General features: G+C 39.0%; 2 long non-coding RNA genes across 13 annotated transcripts; one reads left to right on the top strand and one right to left on the bottom strand.

The window, feature by feature from the left end:
* Positions 1-6,610: 6,610 nt before the first annotated feature.
* On the top strand, positions 6,611-24,550 carry LOC106875346 (uncharacterized). Of its 12 annotated transcripts, XR_016243989.1 has the most exons (8): positions 6,611-7,373; positions 8,065-8,155; positions 13,524-13,539; positions 15,050-15,246; positions 19,457-19,669; positions 20,401-20,560; positions 22,440-22,650; positions 23,196-24,550. It is a non-coding gene; the product is annotated as an uncharacterized LOC106875346 (long non-coding RNA). The 12 variants fall into 12 exon arrangements; XR_016243990.1 differs by lacking the exon at positions 13,524-13,539; XR_016243997.1 differs by lacking the exon at positions 15,050-15,246 and having other exon boundaries at positions 6,631-7,373; positions 19,575-19,669.
* LOC149132851 (uncharacterized) lies at positions 8,402-10,510 on the bottom strand. The gene is made up of 2 exons (XR_016244000.1): positions 10,273-10,510; positions 8,402-9,373 (listed from the first exon to the last, which is right to left on the bottom strand). It is a non-coding gene; the product is annotated as an uncharacterized LOC149132851 (long non-coding RNA).
* Positions 24,551-24,750: the final 200 nt, after the last annotated feature.

A 24,750-nucleotide genomic window follows, 5' to 3' on the forward strand; every position in this document is an offset into this window, starting at 1 on the left:
GAAGCTCCATTAGCCCGCGGTACGCCCGCTCTCCCACCCCCTCCACCAGTACCGGAAGTCTTTTAGATCATCTTCCGCGAACACTGCCTGTGACCTTATACCCCCCCCCCCCTCTTATCGACCTTATAGCGCATAAAGATTGGGTAGTATATGAAGGTAGTAGGTATTGTTTTTGTCTATGAACTCTGCCAAATGCAAGCTTTCTTTTCAGGTTCACGACACTGCTTACCCCCATCCCAGGGTCACACGGGCCCACTCCTCTGACACCCACTCCTCCCACACTGTCAGGATTGGCACTCTCAACGTCGGCACGCTGAAAGGTAGGTCTGGTGAGATTGTTGAGATGCTTGAACGGCGACGCGTACCAATCTGCCAGAAGGGAAGCTAGGCGACAGGTTTATTTAGCCAGAGGGGAAGCAGATAAGAAAAGATTTGCCAATGTTCTGCACCGTGAGGACCAAAGACTCGAGGTATTTCGTGTTGCAAGACAGTGTAGGAAAGAGAATAGTGACGTTGTAGGAGAGAAATGTGTTCGCATGGATGATGGTACGCTTGCACTAAATGAGGCTGCACAGAAAGAGGTCTGGAGATGCCACTACGATAGATTGCTTAATAAAGAGAATGAATGGGAGAAAGAGAGCCTGCCGTATGTCGACCCAACAGAGGGACCAGCTATCCGAGTTGACAGTACCAGGGTAGATAAAGCAATTAAGAGTATGAAGACAGGGAAAGCCCCCGGCCCATCAGGAATCACAGCAGAGATGCTCAAAATATCTGGCAGTGTTGGCTACAGCCTAGTCACCCGTATTACGAACCAGGTGTTACACGAAGGAGTCATACCCAATGACTGGTGTAGCAGCACCATAGTAAACTGCTACAAAGGTAAAGGTGACGCTTTAGACACTAATAATTACAGAGGCATCAAGCTGTTAGATCAGGTTATGAAAGTTACGGAGAGGGTCATAGCCCAACTAATTAGGGAGCAAATCAATTTAGATGAGATGCAGTTTGGGTTCGTGCCAGGTAAAAGCACCACTGATGCCATATTTCTAGTGAGACAGTTGCAGGAGAAATATCTAGCCAAGGATAAACCTCTGTACCTGGCCTTCGTTGACATGGAGAAAGCCTTTGACAGGGTCCCCCGATCCCTTATCTGGTGGTCAATGAGGAAACTTGGGATAGAAGAATGGTTAGTGAGAGCTGTGCGAGCCATGTACAGAGATGCTGTCAGTAAGGTGAAGGTTGGAAATGAGTACAGTAATGAATTCCGGGTAGAGGTAAGGGTCCACCAAGGTTACGCCCTCAGCCCCCTCCTATTTATCATAGTCCTCCAGGCGATCACAGAGGAATTCAAGACATGTTGTCCCTGGGAGCTCCTCTATTCTGATGACCTTGCACTAATTGCGCAGTCACTATCAGAACTAGAGGAGAAGTTTAAGGTGTGGAAGCAAGGACTAGAATCAAAGGGCCTTAGAGTCAACCTAGCAAAAACCAAAATCCTAATAAGTAGGAAGGTAGATAAAACACAAACCCCTTCAGGTAGATGGCCCTGCTCAGTATGCAGTAAAGGAGTAGGTAGTAACTCTATAAGATGTACCCGGTGCAAGCTATGGACACATAAGAGGTACAGCAATATCAAAGGCAGATTAACTACAAAGTTAGTCTTTGTATGTGGCAGATGTTCAGGTGCAATAAACATTGTAAACAAACAGGAAACAACTTCTATCTCATTCCAGGGAGAAAAACTAGAGGTAGTTGATAGCTTCCGCTATCTGGGTGACCAAGTTAGTAGTGTGGGTGGGTGCGCTGAAAGTGTAACTGCTAGAATAAGAATAGCCTGGGCCAAGTTTAGAGAGCTCTTACCTCTGCTGGCGACAAAGGGACTCTCACTCAGGGTAAAAGGCAGACTGTATGAAGCATGTGTACGAACTGCCATGCTACATGGCATTGAAACATGGGCTGTGACTGCTGAGGACATGCGTAAGCTCACAAGGAATGAAGCCAGTATGCTCCGCTGGATGTGTAATGTAAATGTGCATACCCGTCAGAGTGTAAGTATCTTGAGAGAAAAGCTGAACATAAGAAGCGTCAGTAGTGGTGTGCAAGAGAGACGATTGCGCTGGTTTGGACATGTGGTGAGAATGAATGAGGATAGCTGCGTGAAAAAGTGCCACTCCCTAACAGTTGAGGGAACCCGTGGAAGAGGTAGGCCCAGGAAGACCTGGGCTGAGGTGGTGAGGCAAGACCTTCGAACATTGGGCCTCACCGAGGCGATGACTACTGACCGAGACCTTTGGAAATGTGCTGTGCGTGAGAAGACCCGGCAAGCCAAGTGAGATCATTGCCAGTGCCCCTGGACTGGCTCTTGTGCGGGTGGCACATAAGATGTACCATCCTGAGCATGACCGTTGCCAGTACCGCCTGACTGGCCTTGTAGGGTTTTCGAGTGAGATCGTTGCCAGTGCCCCTGGACTGGCCCTTGTGTGGGTGGCACATAAAAGACACCATTTCGAGCGTGGCCGTTTTTGTGCGGGTGACACGTAAAAGCACCCACTACACTCTCTGAGTGGTTGGCGTTAGGAAGGGCATCCAGCTGTAGAAACTCTGCCAAATTGGATTGGAGCCTGGTGTAGCCATCCGGTTGCACCAGTCCTCAGTCAAATCGTCCAACCCATGCTAGCATGGAAAGCGGACGTTAAACGATGATGATGATGATGATACACATACACATACCTACATGTATATCTACATATCCACATACACATACATACATGTATATCTACATGTATGTGCATGCATCTATCCACCTATATACCCACATGTATGTGTATGTATCTACCCACATATATACCTACATGTATGTGTATGTGTCTACCCACATATATACCTATGTATGTGTATGCATCTACCCACATATATACCTATGTATGTGTATGCATCTACCCACATATATACCTACATGTATGTGTATGCATCTATCCACTTATATACCTTCATGAATGTGTATGTATATATCCACCTATATACCTACATGTATATGTATGTGTCTATCCACTATATACCTACATGTATATGTATATATATATATCCACATATATACCTACATGTATATATAAAAATACATATATATTCACAAATGCATGCCCACACATACCTATATATATATCCACATATCTGTATATACACAGTTATACACATTTAATTATATATATAGTTATACATACACACATATATATATACACACACACATATATAGACACACAGACACATATATAGACACACACACACACATTTACAGACACACACACACACATTTACAGACACACACACACACATATACAGACACACACACATATATATATATACATATATATATATATGTATATATATATACACACACACACACACACACACACACACACACACACACACACACACACACACACACACACACACACACACACACACACAGATATAGAGACCTCAGTTTGTGCTCAAAAATATTATTTTGTAGATATTCCCGCTGGAATAGGTTTGATATGTACCTAATTAACCTAGTTTTATTAAAAAAGCCATGACATTCTAAGCTATTGTACGCAGTGAGGTACAGTGAATATCGCGTTAACTTCTTTTATGTGGAAGTTTCCCCAGTTGGCACATCATAACCACTTATGTCAGTCTATTTTTTTTTATTGCGAAGAGTAATGTTTTCTTTTTGTTTGAAGGTGACGATCTGTAACTTTTAACAATTTGAAGATGGCATTGTTTCTGCTCTTCGTCATTGGTTATCAGTTTGCTGTATTCCTCCATCGGCCGTATGCAATATCGTTTACCACTTTGAGTCCATATGCAATATCTCTTGCATTCACATAACTTTCATCATCATTCCATTCTTCAACATTCTTTTCAAGAAAAGTGTAGGGCACCTCCAAGATTTCAAGAAATCTTTTTGCGTTGGCAGTAATGAAATCCTGCAGTTGTTTCAGCTGCTTCAAGATTTATTGATACTCATTTGCCCGGTTTTGAGTCAACTGGTTTCTACAGAGTATGTTTCATTTTGTCTTTTATCTCATGTGAAACAGCTGAATCAAAAGATGCAAGTGCCACAAGCTCCTCAGAGAGGTACCACAAATGTCCCAAAGACTTATTGAGTGCAGCACCTGCAATTTTGTCATCCTTTTGCTTGTAGAGCTGCAGACTTAGCACAAAATGCAAATCTGAAGTGGGGGTGCATGAGGGTATGGGTGTCAGGTATCACGATCTGATGTATATCGCAGCTGAAAAGCAGTAAACATCTCTAAGTCTTTTTTCCTCTCTCAGTTTAAACTGAGATTTAAACATCCAAATTTTAATGCAGTAAATTAGCTTGGCCACCCATTGTGCTCTCTGATAACCACCAGGTGCTTTAAAGCGGTTTCCTGACTTGGTAGGTACTACTGAGGAAAATGAGCGTTAGCTCAAGCAATTCCTTGTAGTCATCATGAGGCTGCTGTTCATTAAGCTGAGCTTGAGCAATTTGAATCATTTCTTCAGCATCTGTCTTTTGCTGTTTGGTAATTGTTCTTGCCAATTTCCACCCACTTTGCTTTGAATCTCTTAAACAGTTGTATGTCAGGGCCAGTAGATGGCAAGGAGACAGAAAATGCACAATAAATACAAACTGAAAAATAACAATATACAAAATGTTCAGTGGATGGTAGCAACCTCTAAAATGTCTTCAATTGTGCTGAAATTTTGCATGTTCAGCTTTTGCACTAAATTAAATAAAATTAGAAGGTCTCTTAAATAAAATTAGAGGGGTGTATGAAATAAGTTATTTTGCATCACCCTAATATATACACACACACACATATATATACATACACCCCCACACACATATATATATATATATATATATATATACACACACACCCACATATATACACACACACATATATATATATATACACATATATACATATACACATATATACCCTAACTCTAACCAGTGTGCATGCGCTTTACCTTAGTTCAATGTTCTACGGTAAAATAAACATCATCATCATCATTGTTCAACGTCTGCTTTCCATGCTAGCATGGGTTGGACGATTTGACTGAGGACTGGCGAACCAGATGGCTACACCAGGCTCAAATTTGATTTGGCAGAGTTTCTACAGCTGGATGCCCTTCCTAATGCCAACCACTCCGAGTGTAGTGGGTGCTTTTACGTGCCACCGGCACGAAGGCCAGTCAAGCAGTACTAGCAACGGCCGTGCTGAAAATGGTGTATTTTACATGCCACCTGCACAGGAGCCAGTCCAGCAGCACTGGCAACAACTTTGCTCAAATGTCTTTTCCTGTGCCAGGAAGGCGACGCTGGTAACGATCACGCTCAAACGGTGCTATTTACATGCCACTGGCACGGAAGCCAGACAGCTGCTCTGGCAACGATCACGCTCGGTCAGTGCTCTTAGCACTCCACTGGTACAGGTGCCATCACGATTCACTTTCACTTGCCCCAACAGGTCTTCGCAAGCCGAGTTTAGTGTCCAATGAAGGAGACATTAGCATGGGTGCCAGTTGTCGAATTGATTTCGATTTCACTTGCCTCAACAGGTCTTCGCACGTATATTACAAAAAAAGTAACAAAAAAATAGAGCAAGCTTACCGTTTCAAATATATCCACATTTTTAAGAGGGTCCTGGGTACAGTTAGCTGCTCTCCATAAGAAAGCAATGGAGATGCTCAGCATGATTCGGAATAGACTTGATGAACAGATATCTCACCATATACTGGTTCTAGGTACTTACACCTCATCCAAGGTCTCCGAACAATTTCCTTCACAAATTGTACTTGGAACACTCCTAAAATGCGAATATCTCTGAAACGGTTAGTTTGCCCTGTCTTTTAATATGTTTTTTTGTAATCTACACGTTCATTTTACCCTAGAAAACTTGTTGGGAAAGATTCGGAGAATTTTATATCGACCGATGGGATCCATGTTGTACAGTAATGCCATCATTTCGGAAATCTGACAAGCTAGAAACAACAGCCAAATCGAGGATCAACTTTCTAAATACGTATTTTTGCATGCGTGTGTGCAAAAAATTTAATTTTTATATACCTCTCTTAATTCCAAAAGACCATGACCATAACATGTTGGGTTATGTTCGTCATGAAAACATTAAGAGAAAACACTTTAATTTCACTTCTTGTCATAGAGCGGGGGGAGGGGGTGTTTATTTCATTTTTCTTTTTTTTTTTTGAAAAATTGAAATTTTATAGAATTTTTTTTTCAGAATCATAATCTCCGTATTTTTCACGTATTTCGCAAAAAAAAAAAAAAAAAATTCTTAAAAAGTGAAAATTTAAGAAATTTAGGTGGGGATGGAATTTAAATTTTGAAATGCAGATTTTTTTTTGCAGATTCGGAATCTCCGCACTCGATATAGTGGGTTCCTGTAAAAAAAAAGATTTTTTTAAAATATCCCTAAGTGGGTGCGGTCTAATGTCTTTACCTCCGCCGATTTCTGCACCCCAGCCACTGACTTTGGATGATCATAACTTTCAGAAAAATGGATATTTTTTAATGAAATTTTCTACGAATATGTGTTATACCATGTAGATTCCGAATATACAAAACTTTTGGGCGAAAGTGTATTAGGAGGAGGTAGGGTGGGGAATTTCGGAAAATTCTCCGGCGTCCACTTCAATTAGTCTTAACTTTAAAGAAAATGGATATTTTTTAATGAAATTCTCCACAAACATACCTCGGACTATGTAGATTCCGAGAATATAATAATTTGGGGGGAAAACAATTGGGGGTTATTTTTGAGAACTGTCCCCCACTCGGGGGTATTTCGGAACAAGTCGTCCATATTTGTTTCGCTTTGTGCATCCGTAGATTTCTACTGAAGAACGGGCAATGAAGGCAAATGAAACCCTCACCAGAAAACTCGTTATGCTAAAAATAACAGCTACAGGTTTGATGCACAGAAATGTGTACATAATACGACTTATCTGTTGCGTGCGATCTTTTTTTCACTTTAAGTAAATACCCAGGTAAACATTTCGGCGCTTCTGTAGAAGCGCACCTCTCCAAGAAAATGACGCTTACTTGTCAAAAAAGTTACGGAAATGGGAAATATATCCAAAATAAATGAAGTGTGCAAAAAATTAGGAAGATTCATCTGTTTTTAAATATTTTATATTAAAAAAATAAAACAAACGCAAAACGGGCACTCGCGAATATAAACAAACACGTTGGACGATAACTTACTTTTACCAGTCAGATACTATTAATGATACAAGGGGCCCGCCAATATCGTCTGCGAATTGTAAGACCGTCTCACAATCTTTTTCGTAGAGGGTACTCGCGTCCGTGCTAGCTAGTCGTGAGTGGTCGATCCTATTATTTTTAAACTTCAAACTTCATTTGTTTTCTATTTTGATAAATTCTCTCTGTTGAAAATTGTGAGCACTTTCACTTCTGACAGCCAATAGCATGACAGTGCCGAATCTTCCTAATTTTTCGCACACTTCATTTATTTTGGATATATTTCCCATTTTCATAATCTTTTTTTTAGAAATTAGACGTCATTTTCTTGGAGAGGTGCGCTCCTAAAGAAGCGCCAATGTTTCTAACAGAAAGGCAGAAGACACCAGAAGCAAAAATAAATAATATACACGCACAGTTAAATATAGAAGTATAAAGTATAATTTGTTACATAATCTCTATAGTAAACAAGATAAATCCCCGTTTAAACTTTTTTAATTACATATATGTATGTGTGTGTGTGCGAGTGGTAGAAATCTACAGATGCACAAACGCACAAAACGGAGAAAGTGAAACAAATAGGGACGACTTTTTTCAAAACACCCTCGAGTGGGGAACGGTTCCCAATAATAAAATTCATATGTTCTCAGAATCTACGTAGTCCGAGGTATATTTGTAGAGAATTTCATAAAAAAAATATCCATTTTCTTGAAAGTTAAGACGAACTGAAGTGGACAGAATTTTAAAAATACATTAATTCTTTTTTTCTTTCTTTTCTCTCTTTTCTTTTTTCGTTTTAAATCTTCCAGAGATTCTCCAGGTGCAGGAGTGGCTGTGTGGTAAGTAGATTGCTTACCAACTACATGGTTCCGGGTTCAGTCCCACTGCCGGGCATCTTGGGTAAGTGTCTTCTACTATAACCTCAGGCCAACCAAAACCTTGTTAGTGGATTTGGTAGACGGAAACTGAAAGAAGCTCGTCCTCTCCGGCATTCGGCATGATAGATCGCTAGCCACTATACATTCTTTATTTTCTCTCCTTGTTTCTTTCTGTCGAGGTGCGTAGGCTCGAAACGGTAAAGACTTTTTCACTTCCCGAGCGTTATACTAATACATCTGTTTGTTGTCTACACCACTTGTCTTCGTCTTTTGTTTTTTTTTGTAAATTCTCTCCCTATACGTATATATATATATATATATATATCTACTACTATGAGAAAGTGTACATACAGATACAGGCCGAAATTCTTTACCTTGTATGCTTTACGTACAAACTGTTATACTATTACACTAACCTACCCGTCGTGGTATGGCAACTATGCAAGTAACGGTAAATAAATATTTCTATAAAAATGTTGATCATCTTCATCGTTCATCTTATAACCAGTACAATTGGTAAATAATACTTATCGTTACAATGGGTGACACATCGACTACACAACACTATAATATGATCGATACTGTTACACACACACACACACACACACATATATATATATATATACAGATGTGTGTATGTTTGTCTGTTTACGCCCTCGTTACTTAGCGGTTCGGCAATAGATTCCGATCCAATAAGTACTAGACTTACAAAGGAGGAGTCCTGGAGTCGATTTGTTCGACTAAAGGCGGTGCTCTAGCATGGCCGCAGTCAAATGACTAAAACAAATAAAAGAGTAAAAATAAGGTGCTATGAAGATGACTGCATACGCCAAATGTTTAAGAATATATAGTAATGACAACAAAAAAAATAGTCAATTCCGTCCGTAACCCTAACCCTAAAACACTAACCCTAACACCTTAGTGAAAATCGTGCCGGTGTTAATCTGAAAATTTACCTTGAAAATTTACCGAATAATGATCAAACTACATTATATAAACATCGTAGAGCTACTTAATAAAGAGAGACCTGCAACACTTCAGATTAAATTGGAAAATAACATTAATTTAGAATTCATAAAGTTTAAATAGAAAAAAACTAAATGTAACTCTTAACATTTTCAGTGTAACGAGCGAATGCTTTTAAAGAAAAAAAAAGAACATAGTTAATTACCTGTGAATAGCAGAAGAATTGTTAGAATAGCGTCCATGTTGATTCTCGCGACTAGTTTCAAAATAACACCTGGCAATGGCGAAAAACAGAGATAAAAAGAAACACTGAGAGGAGAAGCGGGAGAGAGAAAGAAGTTTTTCTTGGGTGATAGAAACTTGCGTGATCACTTATATTTGTGACAGGCATAAAAGTACATTTGGATTTCTATATAGCATGGATAAAGGAGGCGGAGTCAACGTATCTACGAATCGGTTATTTTAATATTACAGTGGAGAGATACATGCTAGCATAGTTATCCGCTTGAATGTGCGTAAGGAACAATGTAACAGGTTTTGGTAACTGACAATTTATCGGTAAATATTTCGTAAAGGACCCGTTCGCGGATTTTTTTTCTTTCAGATTATTTCGCATGCTTCGGTAGAGATGGACCACTTTTAGGCTATGGAGATTCCGATTCTGAAAAAAATTTTTTTGAAAAATTTCAATCCCCCCCCCACCAAGCAGGCTATTTACATGCTAGAAATAACAGCCAAATCTCACAAAACTAGTGTTAGGGTTAGGTTTAGGGTTAGGGTTAGGGTCAGGGTTAGGGTTAGGGTTTGAGTTAGGGTTAGGTTTACCCTGTGGATCTATATAAAATCCAGTGGGGGGGGAATCGAAATTTTGAAATTGAGAGTTTTGAAAATCTTTTTTCAGAATCAGAATCTCCATAGCCTAAAAAAATTTAAAAGTGGGGGTATACCCAGATTACATATACTCCATCTCCACCGCAGAGTGTGCTTGAGATAGCAGCCAAATCTTTTCTTTTCTGGAGAAAAAAAGCTGCTTACGTGTGATTTCAATGTCATTCGTTGAAAGCATGCGAAATAACCAGGAAAAGAAAAATGCGAAACAAAACTCCGTTGGTGGGAAACTTCGAAGTCTCCACCAACCTTCCCCCTTTTCTTTTCCGGAAAAAAGTGGCTTACCGCGGGTTTAGAAGTCAGCTGAAGAGATAACTGACACAAAAGAGCCGGTGTTGCTCCTTGGTCATAGCTGACACATAAGTGGAAGAGATAGAAAATTCTTTCTGTTATATAAGCTATGGTCAGTAATGTAGGTCAAACCTTAAACAAAGGACTGACCTTTCCTTGACCAGTACAGGTGTTAGGGGGTGGAGTGTTTCCTCATCAATCATCTAGTGTGGAGGATTTCCTGCTCGTTTTGACAAGCAACAAGCCGGTGGATTTAGTTTCAAATCTCAAGCAGGGTCAAGCTAGACCCTTACAAATGCACTCGAAAAAAACCTGTGGGAAAAAATTATTTCACACCGAGGTACGCACGGGTCCTTTACGAGGAAGGAATTTCAACCATGTTTCGTGGTCTGCTACCACAACAACTCCTTTATAGGATCCAGTTAGCTCAAGATATCATCAGGAGGAACCACGTCTGGTTTCAGCCCCTACTCCTCTACCGTTCTGACTTGGTGCCCCCCCCCCCCTTCGGAGGTATCTTCAGCTCTGATGTTGAGTGCATGTCTTCTTTCTTCTGTTCCCTGGCCTCTTCAATGAAGCATCAACCAGTGTCAGCAGCTGACTGACTGTCTTGTCAAATTTCCCTTTAAATACCTGTTGCTAGGCTCCAGCGGGCAGCCCCAGCAAGTTATCTCACCTGTTAGTTTTGAATGTGAGTAATCAGTTGGTTGAACAATTAGGGAAGTGTACTACTAATATAATTTTCAGGGCAAGTGAGCATGGTAAAAAACTCAATCCTTTCTGAGAGATTTCCACAGAGTTTCACAATGTTTGAGTCATTGGAATTGAACTCGCATATTGTTTGCAAAACAATGTTTTTGGGGTGAATTGAGTCAGGAAATAACTATTTGACTGATGTGTCTCCGACTCACACCACCACTTTTCAACAACGGAGAAACAATTTGGGATCTGTCCAGTTTGGCTCACAGATTTTTTAATTAATTTTTTTAACTAAACAGTTTGAAACCGCATATTGGTGGAATGTCTCATGCAGAACATGATTTACATTGAACATTTTTGACAAAACTTGGTATTTTAGGAGTTATTTCCTGTTAAAGTTGTTGTATTTGGGTAATTTCAACCACTCAACAACATGTACTAAGTTGAATAAAGCTACTGCTGTTTGTGATAGTAATTGAAGAACAACTTCCAGGTCATCGCTACTAAATGTCACCACTCTGTTCCATTTTTTATTTTTGTTTACTGTCTGTGTTGCATATTACACGCTTCTTTTTTTTTTTTTTTTGGTTCTTGTGCCGACACAAGTAACCAGTAAACATCAAAGAATCAACACCAAGAAGGAAGAAATATTATTTACATATATTTATTCATTTGCCTGACATTGGTGTTTTATCCACACATAAAACACACCGTGTTTAAAAGACCAATAGAGCTACGGGTCCACATGTTGTTGACATCTATGTAGTTTCAAAATGCATTATTTTGCAACTATGAGATGTATTGTTATTGTCATGATTTTATCTTACTATAATCCATAACAAACACATTTCGTCAATATAAAAGTCTTTATTAGATTAAAAATAACATTATCAAAGCATGAAGGTAGGAATGCATGGTGCTGACTAGAAAGAAGAAAGGATAAAGGTGGCATTGTCTTCGCTCAACATACAAAAGAACAGAGTGGTGACATTTAGTAGAGATGACCCAGAAGTTGTTCCTCTTCGATTACTATCACAAACAACAGTAGCTTTCTTCAACTGAATACACATCATTAATTGGTTGAAATTACCCAAATATGACAACTTTAACATGAAATAATTTCTAAAATACTAAATTTTGTCAAAAATGCTCAAAGTGAACCGTGTTCTGCATGAGACATTCCACCAGTATACAAAGTTTCAAACTGTTTAGTTAAAAAATTAATTTTAAAATCTGTGTTCCAAACTGAACAGATCTACAATTTGACCAAACAACAGTTAAAAATCTTTTTTAATTCATCCATTTAAAAAAGAAATTCTTTCAATTTTCATTTATTTACATACAAGGGTTCAGTCCCACTGTGGGGCTCCTTGAACAATTGTTTTCTAGTATAGCCTTAGGCCGACCAAAGCCTTGTGAGTGAATTTGGTAGACAGAAATGTATATATTTGTGTATGTGTCTGTGTTTGTTCCCCAACCACCACTTGACAACCCATGTTGGTGTGTTTAGGTCCCCGTAACTTAGCATTTCAGTGAATCCTTAGATTCCATTGAGGTCGACTTTGCCTTTCATTCTTTCAGAGTCAATAAATTAAGTGCCAGCTGCATACTGGGTTCGATCTAATTGACTTGCCCCCTCCCCCAAAATTTCGGGCCTTGTACCTAGAGTAGAAAAGATTATATAATCCTTAAGCTTAATATTGGTAGCCATCTCCTAGTTTATAAAGAAAATACAAAAATCCTTGTATAGAACTGTGTGCTTCCAGTGACATGGTGTTTGGCTGTTGTGCGCATGCTCACATGACCGAGGTAGGAAGCTGCACACCAGGAGAGAGAGCACTGTGGCTCACACAGTGCTGACCCTGGTGTGCTGGTGAAAGGTAGTGTTTCTTTTTGACTCCATGTGTGTTGTGCTTAAAAATGTGTTTATATTCTTGAATTTGATAGAGTGTAGAATTAGATTATTATCCTGTTTCCAGCTACAGTGTTGCTGCCAGGATTTGAAAAATAGGGCAGATTTTCCCCCCTTATTTTATGATTTAGGGGGTGATTTTTGAAAAACAAGGGGGAATTCGCAGTGGTGTTTAGTGAACAAATTAAACACACTAACCAGCAGTGGCTAAAGTGCGAACCATTCAAGTTTATGTATAAATATTCTTTTTATATGTTTGTTTCCTTTTACACAATATTAAAACAATGGCTAAACATTTTCTGAAGCAGCACCCACCACTAATTTTATCTACGAGCCACCACTGTATTCATATATATGTATACCAACACATACACATACATATAAACATATAACATCCATTCTTCTAAAAAAAAAGATCTTTTGGCAATTAAAAAAAATAGAAGTAATCTTCCTTGCACTAGTGGATTGTCAGAGCAAAGGTTTCAATCCTGCAGCAGAAAGCGTGAGATTATTCTACCCACACACATGATTTTCTGCTTCCTAATCTAAGCAGAATTAGTTATTATTTACCTTTTTTTTAAATTCATTTATTTATCTATTTCATTTATTTATTATAACTTTTTTTTTTTTTTAGTAGTATCGAATTGGTGGTAAGATATTGGGTTTCCATCTAGTAGAAATTGTTGTATTTTGTATTGATGTCTGAGATGTGCATGATGTCGTTGGGTTGCTAATGGGTGGTTCGTGCCCGTTGAGGTGATGACTGTGGAAGCACACATTCTGTAAGTGCAGTCATCTGCTGTGGGTGTTGTAGTTCTTGTTGGTGTTGCCACTGATGCTTCAAGTGTTGTGCATGTTATCCTTGGCAGCTTTGGTGTTGGGCGAATGTGGGCCCTGTTTCGTCTCAGTTGCTTACTAGATTCAGTTTGTATAATGCATGATCTTAAGAGTTTCAGCTCTACTGACAACTTGTGTTGGGATCCATGTTTTGGTTATAGGATCTTGAGTATGCACATGTTGTTCTCCAAGTATCTCAGGTAAGTACTGTGCATGTTTGTTATAATATTCCTGTCCTTGCTTTTGAGAGGCTGCTAGCTTTGCCCTTGTCTCTTCCTGGTCAATAGGAGGTTGGATTTTTGTTGATAGGGTGGGTTTATATTTCCTGCCATTCAGCATATCTGCTGGAAACTTCATGTCAATCCTCAGTAGTGTTGCTCATAAGGACAGAAGTGCCAGGCATTTGACTAGTGTTTTCTTGATTGTCTACACCTGTCTTTCTATGAATCCTTGATCTTTGGGGTAGTGTAGTGATGAGGTTATGATGTTGAACCCATACTCATTGGCTAGCTTTTTGAATTCCTGAGATGTGACCTGGGTTCCATTGTCACATATGATCTGCTCAGAAATTCCTTGCTCAGCCAGCAGTCATCGAGCCACTGAAGTTATTGTTTTGGCTTTCAGGTCTTTCACCTTTTTCTCCACCTGGATTGCTGTCGTACTGCAGTTAGACATGCAATGTCCTTTTGCTTCATGCAGGAGCAGGAGAAGCAACTCAAAATACAATCCTTTCATTTTCCACATCAAAAGCAGGGAAATTCAATATCCCTGTCGAAAGTTAGGATTAAAAAAAAACATGATTTATCTAGTGTCATAACTAAGACTAAAAACGCTTTAAAATTTTGCCAGTTCAATATAATGTATGGGAAAATTTAATGTCCTTTTATTCCAGAAATGTTAAACAATTAATTGTGAATCATATGTTTCAGTGAAGAATAGTGCATGCCATTTTCACAACTTGAATCCAAACTGACACATGTTTAATTTAAGGTATGTTAAATTGGGATGGAAAAAGATGTTAAAATTGTTTTTTCTAAGCATCAACAAACATTATGGCATTTACATTTAAAGCTAATAATTGATGGCTATTAACATTTGACAGATTATTTGTTTTGATGCATGTAGCCAAAAACAAACATAAACCTACCACAGCTCAAAATATATTTCAAATTTCTTAATGAAACCCTACAGAAATAGATATCATTAGGAGAGCTACAGATAGCCTGTCTACAGATTTCAAACAGACAGTTCTTTAATAATAAGTATAATTAACGAATCTTTTTTAGATGTTCGTTTATTTTTTTTGGGAACTAATTTTCTCAGATGATGAGGATGATGATGGATGCTTCTAAAGCCACTGCCTGTCATTCAGTTTCCAAAAGAGAGAGCATCTCAACCTCACTTGTCTCAATAGCCAAGTAGATATCCACAGCCAACTGACATTCACAATATGCCAAAAGAAAGAAGTGCAAATATAGCTCCTCTCAACTTGTCAGGAAAATCTGAGCAGTTGTTGCATGGTAAGTCAATATTATATCATTGGTATACTTTAGGGTGTGTGGAAAGTGATTTCAAATTTATTTATAAACGGAAAAATAAAACATTTTGTGCTTGAAAGCAGCTCTTGGGATTATTGCATGGAGAGCTATGTTTGAAATGTCAGCTTTCACTCTGATACATAGTTACAGTGCTTAAGAAATAACTGGCAGGTAAATGAAGGTAGAGTCAAATGAAAAAACATTTTCAAGAATTTTATCAATTTAACCTATCTTGTTTCAAAAGGATTACTTAAAAACAATAGATTGTATAACTCATCCTAACTGGTCTGTTGATATTTGTGTGATGATATCATAAGTTTTAGCTTCAGATAGCTGCATTGTCTCCATGTTCAACATTTTCTCATTTGCTTGTATTAGCTTGAGAAATATATTACTGTAATGTTAACTTTGATGTCGTTTATTATTCTAAAGGCCCTCGAGATACTGAAACAAGGTGCCACTTCCTTGTTAAATAGGTATCATAATTCCCATTTCTGGAATATGAAACCCCTACCCCTAATCACAGCAAACTAGAAAAGGCAAATAAATATTAGTGTTATACAAGACCTTATATAAGGCCACAGTAGTTGATTGTTGGTTTAGTGATCTCTTCGATTCCAGAAAGCAAATGTGAAATGCAATTATTATTGATTGTGTATTTTCAGTATATCTGTAAACTACTAATGTCATGAGGTATACTCAGCAAGTATTTTGTAACTCTACTCTACCTTTTTTCATCATCATCATCATCATCATCATCGTTTAACGTCCGCTTTCCATGCTAGCGTGGGTTGGACGATTTGACTGAGGACTGGTGAACCAGATGGCTACACCAGGCTCCAATCTGATTTGGCAGAGTTTCTACAGCTGGATGCCCTTCCTAACGCCAACCACTCCGAGAGTGTAGTGGGTGCTTTTATGTGCCACCGGCACGGAGGCCAGTCAGGCGGTACTGGCAACAGCCACACTCAAAATGGTGTATTTTACGTGCCACCTGCACAGGAGCCAGTCCAGCGGAACTAGCAACGATCTCGCTTGAATGGCTTTACACATGCCACCGGCACAAGTGCCAGGAAGGCGACGCTGGGCACAGGTGCCATCACAATTTCACTTTCGCTTGCCCCAACAGGTCTTTGCAAGCTGAGTTTAGTGTCTAATGAAGGAGACGACGTTGGCATGGGTGCCAGTCATCGAATGTAGTTCGATTTCGATTTCACTTGCCCCAACAGGTCTTTGCAAGCAGAGTTTAGTGTCCAATGAAGGAAGGTATCCATAAGTGGGCTGGCTACACCCCTGGCAGAGGCCTTAGATTTAGGTCTCACTTGGTTTGCTGGGTCTTCTCATGCACAGCATATTTTCAAACGTCTCGGTCAGAAGTCATCGCCTCGGTGAGGCCCAATGTTCGAAGGTTGTGCTTCACTACCTCATCCCAGGTCTTCCTGGGCCTACCTCTTCCACAGGTTCCCTCAACTGCTAGGGTGTGGCACTTTTTCACACAGCTATCCTCATCCATTCTCGCCACATGACCATATCAGCGCAATCGTCTCTCTTGCACACCACAACTGATCCTTCTTAGGTTCAACTTTTCTCTCTGTCTAGTATGCACACTGACATTACACATACATCGGAGCATACTGGCTTCATTCCTTGCAAGCCTGCGCATGTCCTCAGCAGTCAAGGCCCATGTTTCACTGCCATGTAGCATGGTTGTTCGTACACATGCGTCATACAGTCTGCCTTTTACTCTGAGAGAGAGGCCCCTTGTCACTAGCAGAGGTAAGAGCTCTCTAAACTTTGCCCAGGCTATTCTTATTCTAGCAACTACACTTTCAGTGCACCCTTCCCCTCTACTAACTTGGTCCCCTTGATAGTGGAAGCTATCAACTTAGTCTAGTTTTTCTCCCTGGAATGCAGCCAAAGTTGTTTTCTGCACATTTCCAGTGTTTATTGCTCCTGAACATCTGTCACATACAAAAACTATCTTCCTAGTTAACCTTCCTTTGATATTGCTGCACCTCTTATGTGTCCATAGCTTGCACTGGGTACATCTTATAGAGTTTCTACCCACGCCTTTTCTACAGATCGAGCAGGGCCATCTACCTGAAGGGGTTTGTGGTTTGTCTACCTTCCTACTTAGAACTTTGGTTTCAGCTAGGTTGACTCTAAGGCCCTTCGATTCTAGTCCTTGCTTCCACACCTGAAACTTCTCTAGTTCTGATAGTGACTCAGCAATTAGTGCAAGGTCATCAGCATAGAGGAGCTCCTAGGGGCATCCTGTCTTGAATTCCTTTGTCATCGCCTGGAGGACTATGGTAAATAGGAGGGGGCTGAGGACAGAACCTTGGTGGACTCCTACCTCTATCCAGAATTCTTCACTGTACTCATTGCCAACTCTCACCTTACTGACAGCGTCCCTGTACATGGCTCGCACAGCTCTCACTAACCATTCTTCTATCCCTAGTTTCCTCATTGACCACCAGATAAGAGATCGGGGGACCCTGTCAAAGGCTTTCTCCATGTCAACGAAAGCCAGGTACAGAGGTTTATCTTTGGCTAGGTTTTTCTCCTGCAACTGTCTTACCAGAAATATAGCATCAGTGGTGCTTTTCTCTGGCACAAACCCAAACTGCATCTTATCTAAACTGACTCTCTCCCTAATTAGTTGGGCTATGACCCTCTCCATGACTTTCATTACCTGATCTAACTACTTGATACCTCTGTAATTATTTGTACCTAAAGTATTACCTTTACCTTTGTAGCAGTTTACTATGGTGCTGCTACACCAGTCATTGGGTATGACTCCTTCGTGTATCACCTGGTTCGTAATACAGGTGACTAGGCTGTAGCCGACACTGCCAGATATTTTGAGCATCTCTGCAGTGATTCCTGATGGGCCGGGGGCTTTCCCTGTCTTCATACTCTTAATTGCTTTATCTACCATGGTACTGTCAACTTGGATAGCTGGTCCCTCTGTTGGGTCGACATTCGGCAGACTCTCTTTCTCACATTCATTCTTTTTATTGGGCAATCTTTTGTGGTGGCGTCTCCAAACCTCTTTCTTTGCAGCCTCGTTTAGTGCAAGCGTACCATCATCCATGCGAACACGTTTCCCTCCCACGACCTCACGATTCTCTCTCACACACTGTCTTGCAACACGAAATACCTCAAATCTTTGATCCTCATGGTGCAGAACATTGGCCAATTTTTTCTTATCTACTTCCCCTCTGGCTAAATAAACCTATCGCTTAGCTTCCTTTCTGGCAGTCTGATACAATTTCCTGCTACCACCGTTCTTCCAGTCCTTCCAAGTCTGTTTCTTTTGTCTAATAGCCCTGTCAACATCATTGTTCTACCACCACGTCATTTTGGTGAGAGAGGGGACTTTGTACCATCCACAGATCTGGTCAGTGGCCCTCAGCAGGTTGTCCAATAGAAACCTCCAGTTGTCTTCTACATCGTGTGAAGCTACATCCCCTTCTATTTCATCAAAGACTTCGAGTAATAAGTCTCTAAATCTCTGTCCATCCATAGGATCTTTGAGCTTCCAGACCCTTCTCCTCCATGCTGGTCATCTTCTGGGCAACCACTTAGCCCTGATACTGAAGTCACTAACTACTAGTCTATGTTGTGGGGTACATTCTTCGCCTGGGAAGGTTTTGGCATTTATAAGCAGCCATCTTTCCCTTTTTCTGGCGAGGATGTAGTCAATTTGGCTAGTGTGTCTGCCAGAACGGTAGGTGACTAGGTGACTGGCAGGTTTCCTGAAGTTAGTATTGTAAACCATAATGTCATTTGCATCACAGAACTCCAGCAGCCTGGTTCCCTCCTCATTGTGGGAACCAAAACCATAGCCTCCATGTACGCCATGGAAGCCCCCTGAATGTTGTCCAACATAACCATTGAAGTCACCAGCCACAAAGAGAAGGTCCCTGTCATTCGTCGGCGAGGTAGTCTGCAAGAAGGCGTCATAAAATTGGTCTTTCTGTCCATCGGGTAGCCCGGGCTGAGGGGCATAGGCGAAGATAATGGTTGCTAACCCATGGTGAAGGACTAATCTGATCTTAAGTATTCTATCGCATACTCTGGCTACCTTGATTACCTTATCCACCCATTTCTCTGCAAGAAGTATACCCACTCCCCCGACCCTGTCTGTGTTCCCTGCCCAGAAAATCTTGTACCTGTGTTCTTTCAGGATCAGCAACTATTCACTACAATTGAAAAAATTCAAGAGGAACAGTCCCAGCAGAGGGAAATGCTGCAGTCTATACTGCAGCTAATTCAAAATATTCTATCCTCATCCTCCATTTCAGAGACAAGAAACCTTCCTGATACAATTCATTTCTCTCGTCAAAAGGATGTTGAGGTTTTAGAAGCTGAGTTAAGTGATGGTGCGGTTCAAAACATGGTAAGTTGTACATTTTACATTTTCGTGGTTTTACCTGCTGGTTAATTAATAACCTTTCTGCTCCTCTCTAACTGATCTGTCTACTTACATGTGACAATTGCTTCCTCCATTCTTCACATGTGTGCATTTCCATATCCCACACACACTCCCAAGAAACTCACACCCATCATTGTGTGCTCATCTCAGTACTCATAACCTCAGATTTGGTTTTTTTTTAATGTATAGTAATTAAAAAATATTTAAGAGCATCAACCTGATATTCAGTTGAAAAGATTATTTGATTAAGGTCCCAGCAGAAACCTCAGAAAGTAACATGGTGCTTGTATACTCTGGTTTACAAGTTCTGTTTTACTGGTAAAATAAGATAAGTTAACCAATTGCATTGGGTTTAAATCATGTGGCAAGTGACCATCATATGCATAAACAATTTACAAAACTTGATCCTATTTGTCACAAAATAGCCTAGATGCTGAAATTGTTGTTGTGCACCATATGTAATTGAACGATGGGATATCTTTCTGGACTCTTATATTTGCCAACCCAAATTCATGACTCTGTCATTAAAACAAAATTGTTTATAATTCAAATATGTTTGGAATGATTGACAAATTTTCTAAACTGTCAAAGGTAGCTGTGCTTTTTTGTGTTCTCATAATATAAAGTGTTAATGTATTATCAGTCATTTAGCCTGTAGTGTGTAAAACTTTATGACAGAACCTATCCATTTTCAGGTTAATTACCTTGCTGTGCTTGGGGGTAAAAATACTAGTGAAACAGTGTGAAGAATACTATGCCATGTCCTGACCAGCAAATTAAGCAAGTTATATGACTGGTATGGCAAAAAAGACAAACTTTCATTTGGCCAGTTGAAACTTTCATCAGTGATTCACAGTAAGTATCAAAGATACCAGCCTTTGTATATTCAATTCCCAAAATTGAATAGCCATCTCCTAGGAATAAGCCAATATGTGTATTATTGGCATTTGCCGATATCCAATAACTCAATTCAATATGAACCAACATCGATATCTGTGCTCTGTTTGCACAGGTGAGATAATGCCACTCAGATAAGGAACTTCATCTTACTGGATGAAGTGCTGTCAACGTTTTCTAAGCTGAACTATTAGATATCAACAGTCAGCATGACTCAACAAATCATCCTGGGTGGAACTGTATTTGGGGCATGTCTGTTTCTGTTTCTAAACATTTTTCAAGATCAGCTATCACCGTGTTGTGCAGCCGACTACCAATCATATCTCAGCAGAATTCTCATCTTTTGCTGATACCAATACCATGCCAATAATTCACTTTTCTTCAAAACCATGTCAGTTACCTCCAGCACTCAACCAATTAACAAAGCTGTTGTATTGACATTAATGTTATGAGGTTTATGCATTATGGAGGTGAAACACGCAATTTTTTTCTAATATCATTTTGAAAGAGCTCAGATCTATGTTAGCTATTTACCCAAATCATTGATCAAAACAGCCAAAAAATAAACCAGTATAAGATTACTACAGCTTGAAATTTCTTGGGACTCTTTCAGCAAACCCACACAGATATGGATATCTTTAGAAGTGGCTCATCAAGCCATTTCTTACAATATCCGTATCTGTATGGTTTTGTTGAAAAAATGTAAGAATTATCTTTGAAAAATGGACATATGCTAGTTTGACTTTCAGAGTGTTGTGATTAATCACTATGTTCAGACACTGAATATCATATATGTGAGGATAACTGCTGGCAGATCTCCATGCAGGTAGGCCTGTGTCCACATACAACACTAAAAATGAAAATCATGCTACAGGCCTTACCAATTTCTTAATCAGGATTCCTGCTGATCCTTGAATTCCTTGAATGCCCTTGAATTTTAAAAGTAAAATTCCAGGCCTGTAAAAGCCTTGAAAATTATCCAGACACACAGAAATCCTTGAAAACTTTGGATTTTATATTTAAAATTTTTATATTCAGTCCACTCCCCATACTACAGAAGAAATATTGTTCTACTTAAACTATTAGTCTGAATTCATATTTGCAATGTTTCCACATCAGTGTTGGTTGCTTGTACAGGCAACCAACACTGGTGTGGAAACATTGCTACACATTAGTCATGAACTTGAGGAAATAGATTAGGTGATATTTAAACAATATGATTTGAGAACCTAAGTAGTGTAAATAGTTTTGTTTTATCAGAAGGATGTCCTTGGAAACCCTTGAATTTTTTGTGGAGTGGTCATGACATTCCTTGAATCTAGCTTGAAAATACCTTTGGAAAACTTTGAAAACCTTTGAATTTTCATTTTAAAAACCCACAGGAACACTGTTAATTGCTTTTGATGCTTGACAAAAAGGCTATTATTCTACATTTTGCTTTACATTTGAGTATATATTTTATCCTTTGCTCATAGTGTATTGAAAATGGCTGCATTTTTTAATTTTGATTTGCAGTCGTTGGACTGAAAATGGCCCTAGGCTGGGCATATGATGATATCAATATTCACTTTGAGTGCTGTTTTAGCCAGACTGTGTGTGTGGAGGGAGGAGTGGTTGTACTTGCTTTGGTAGGTTCTGATATAAAACAGTAGTGAACATTTATGAATGTGAAGCTTTCAGTTTGTATTTGTTTTCAACTGTTGAGTTAGTCAAATCCATGGAATTTCTGCCAGTAGATTGTTGTTTTTGTGAATAGTACATGAGTAAATGGATGTGAGTGCATTTGTTATTCTCACATTAAGAACTACTTTTAAGTAACCTAATTAATTAATTTCAGGGGCTGTTCGCAAGACTATGAAAAATGCAACAGAAGCAGAGGTTGAGTTGGTGACTCGAAAATGGACTGCCAGTGACAGAAATGGTGGCTGAAGGAGAAGAGAAATAAATTTGGACATGACAGCTCTTGACAATGAATCTGCCACAGATCTTGGGTCTGCACAAATTGAAAATTAAGATAACCCATTTACAGGTTACCTCAATTTTCTAAGGTAATCTATTTTAGCAATGCACTGGTAACAATAAGCTGAATAACTTTGCATACAATGGTTTTGTCTTCCATTCAAATTACTTATTCACTGGGTTAGTATGTAATACTCCTATCTGTGGTTTCAAATACAATTTTATTGATGATATCTTTTCACATTTAATGTGTTTTTCCAATCTCTGCACATTTTAAATATATTTATTTTTAACAAATCTCCCAAATTTTAAGTCATAAAATTGAACCCTAAAATGAATACCATTACTCCTTATTTACCAGTTTTTAAGTGCAGATATGAATGATAGTTGAACTTTGTCACAAATAGGCACAGCTGTATAAGTGACCTAAATATCAAGTAAATGAATATCTTAGTTTTGCAGTGTATATTGGCCAGTATATTTTGTCTTCATTTTTATTAACTTTTAAATGTTGTAATTTACTTTCATTGTGTTGTAAATAGCCATTTTTCAAAGTTATAGTTTATAAAATAAATGATGTTTGCAAAGAAAAATGAGTTCTATTCTTTTCCTTTTTTTCTTTTATTTGTTTCAGTCATTTGACTGCGGCCATGCTGAAGCACCACCTTTATTCGAGCAAATCGACCCTAGGAATATTCTTTGTAAGCCTAGTACTTATTCTATCAGTCTTTCTTGCCAAACCGCTAAGTTACGTAAACACACCAGCATCAGTTGTCAAGCGATGTTGGGGGGACAAACACAGACACACAAACATATATATATATATATGCGACAGGCTTCTTTCAGTTTCCATCTACCAAATCCACTCACAAGGCTTTGGTCGGCTATAGTAGATGACACTTGCCTAAGGTGCCACGCAGTGGGACTGAACCCAGAACCATGTGGTTGGTAAGCAAGCTACTTACCACACAGCCACTCCTGCGCCTCAGTTGTTCATTTAAAAATTTGTTTTCTGGCAATTTCTACATGATTTTTCAGATATTCTCATACACATGCCATGTAAACTGATGTTCATACACTTACATCTTCAAAATAGATTTAATATTGTTTCTATTTAGCAATGGGTGGTGCCTTAGGTGCCTATAACTTTGGAAAGTTGAACTATGAACTTTTATGCTTCTTTTTATTCTCTCTTTCCATCTCCTTATTCTATTACTCTCTTCCTCTATGTTATCATCTTATTAATATATAGCCTACCATTTTCCCCCCTATTTATCTCTGAATATTCCAGGAATATTCCAGGAATACTCGGGAATATTCCAGAAAAAGCTGTAAGATTTTGAAATTCTTCCTATAATAATATTGTATATGACATGAGATGTTTGACTTGCCTTAATGTTTGACGTCTCATTTAACAATTATATATCCGCTGCATCAGAAATCTGCAATGGCTCCATAACTACCGTCTCATTACAGAACTTACCTAGCGTATATAATCACCTGTGAACTAAACTCCCATACTGTATATATCTTTATATATATATATATATATATATATATAGATAGATATACGTAGGTAAATTGAAAATTAGAGGTAATACTTGACAATTGTAAGCACCTGTGTATTCCAGCTGGTGGTTGCGGTGAAGGAATAAATTGTAAATCCAAAAGAAAAAAATAACAACAAAACTACAAAGGATTCCGCGGTACACGTGTTTCAAGCTCTACATGTGTATAATATAATATAACATAATATAATATAACATAATATAATGATGATGATGAATATGTGTATAATCTACAATGTAAAGCTATCTTCAGCCGCAAAAATTATCTCTCTCCCAGGAAATTATACCATCTTGACGTTGAAGTAAGAAGAAATGTGTGATGTAAGAGGTGAAGATCCTTTCGGTATTTTGTATAGTACTATATCTGGCATAAAAAAGGCCAAGAATAAACTTACCATTCAAAGAACTGACCAGCTATAAACATGATTTTCTTCTTTTCTCTTTCCCATTGACACTCCTTTTAGATACACAGGTACATACACACGTACACACACAGACACACACACCAACACAAAAACACACACACCCACCCTCTCTCTATCTCTCACTTTTCCCTCCATTCCTCACCCTCTCTTACTATCCTATATATCTTTCTCTCCACCCCTATACACTCAATAAAAC

The sequence above is a fragment of the Octopus bimaculoides genome, chromosome 13, assembly GCF_046866305.1.
Source record: "Octopus bimaculoides isolate indiv1 chromosome 13, ASM4686630v1, whole genome shotgun sequence".
Lineage (NCBI taxonomy): Eukaryota > Metazoa > Mollusca > Cephalopoda > Octopoda > Octopodidae > Octopus > Octopus bimaculoides.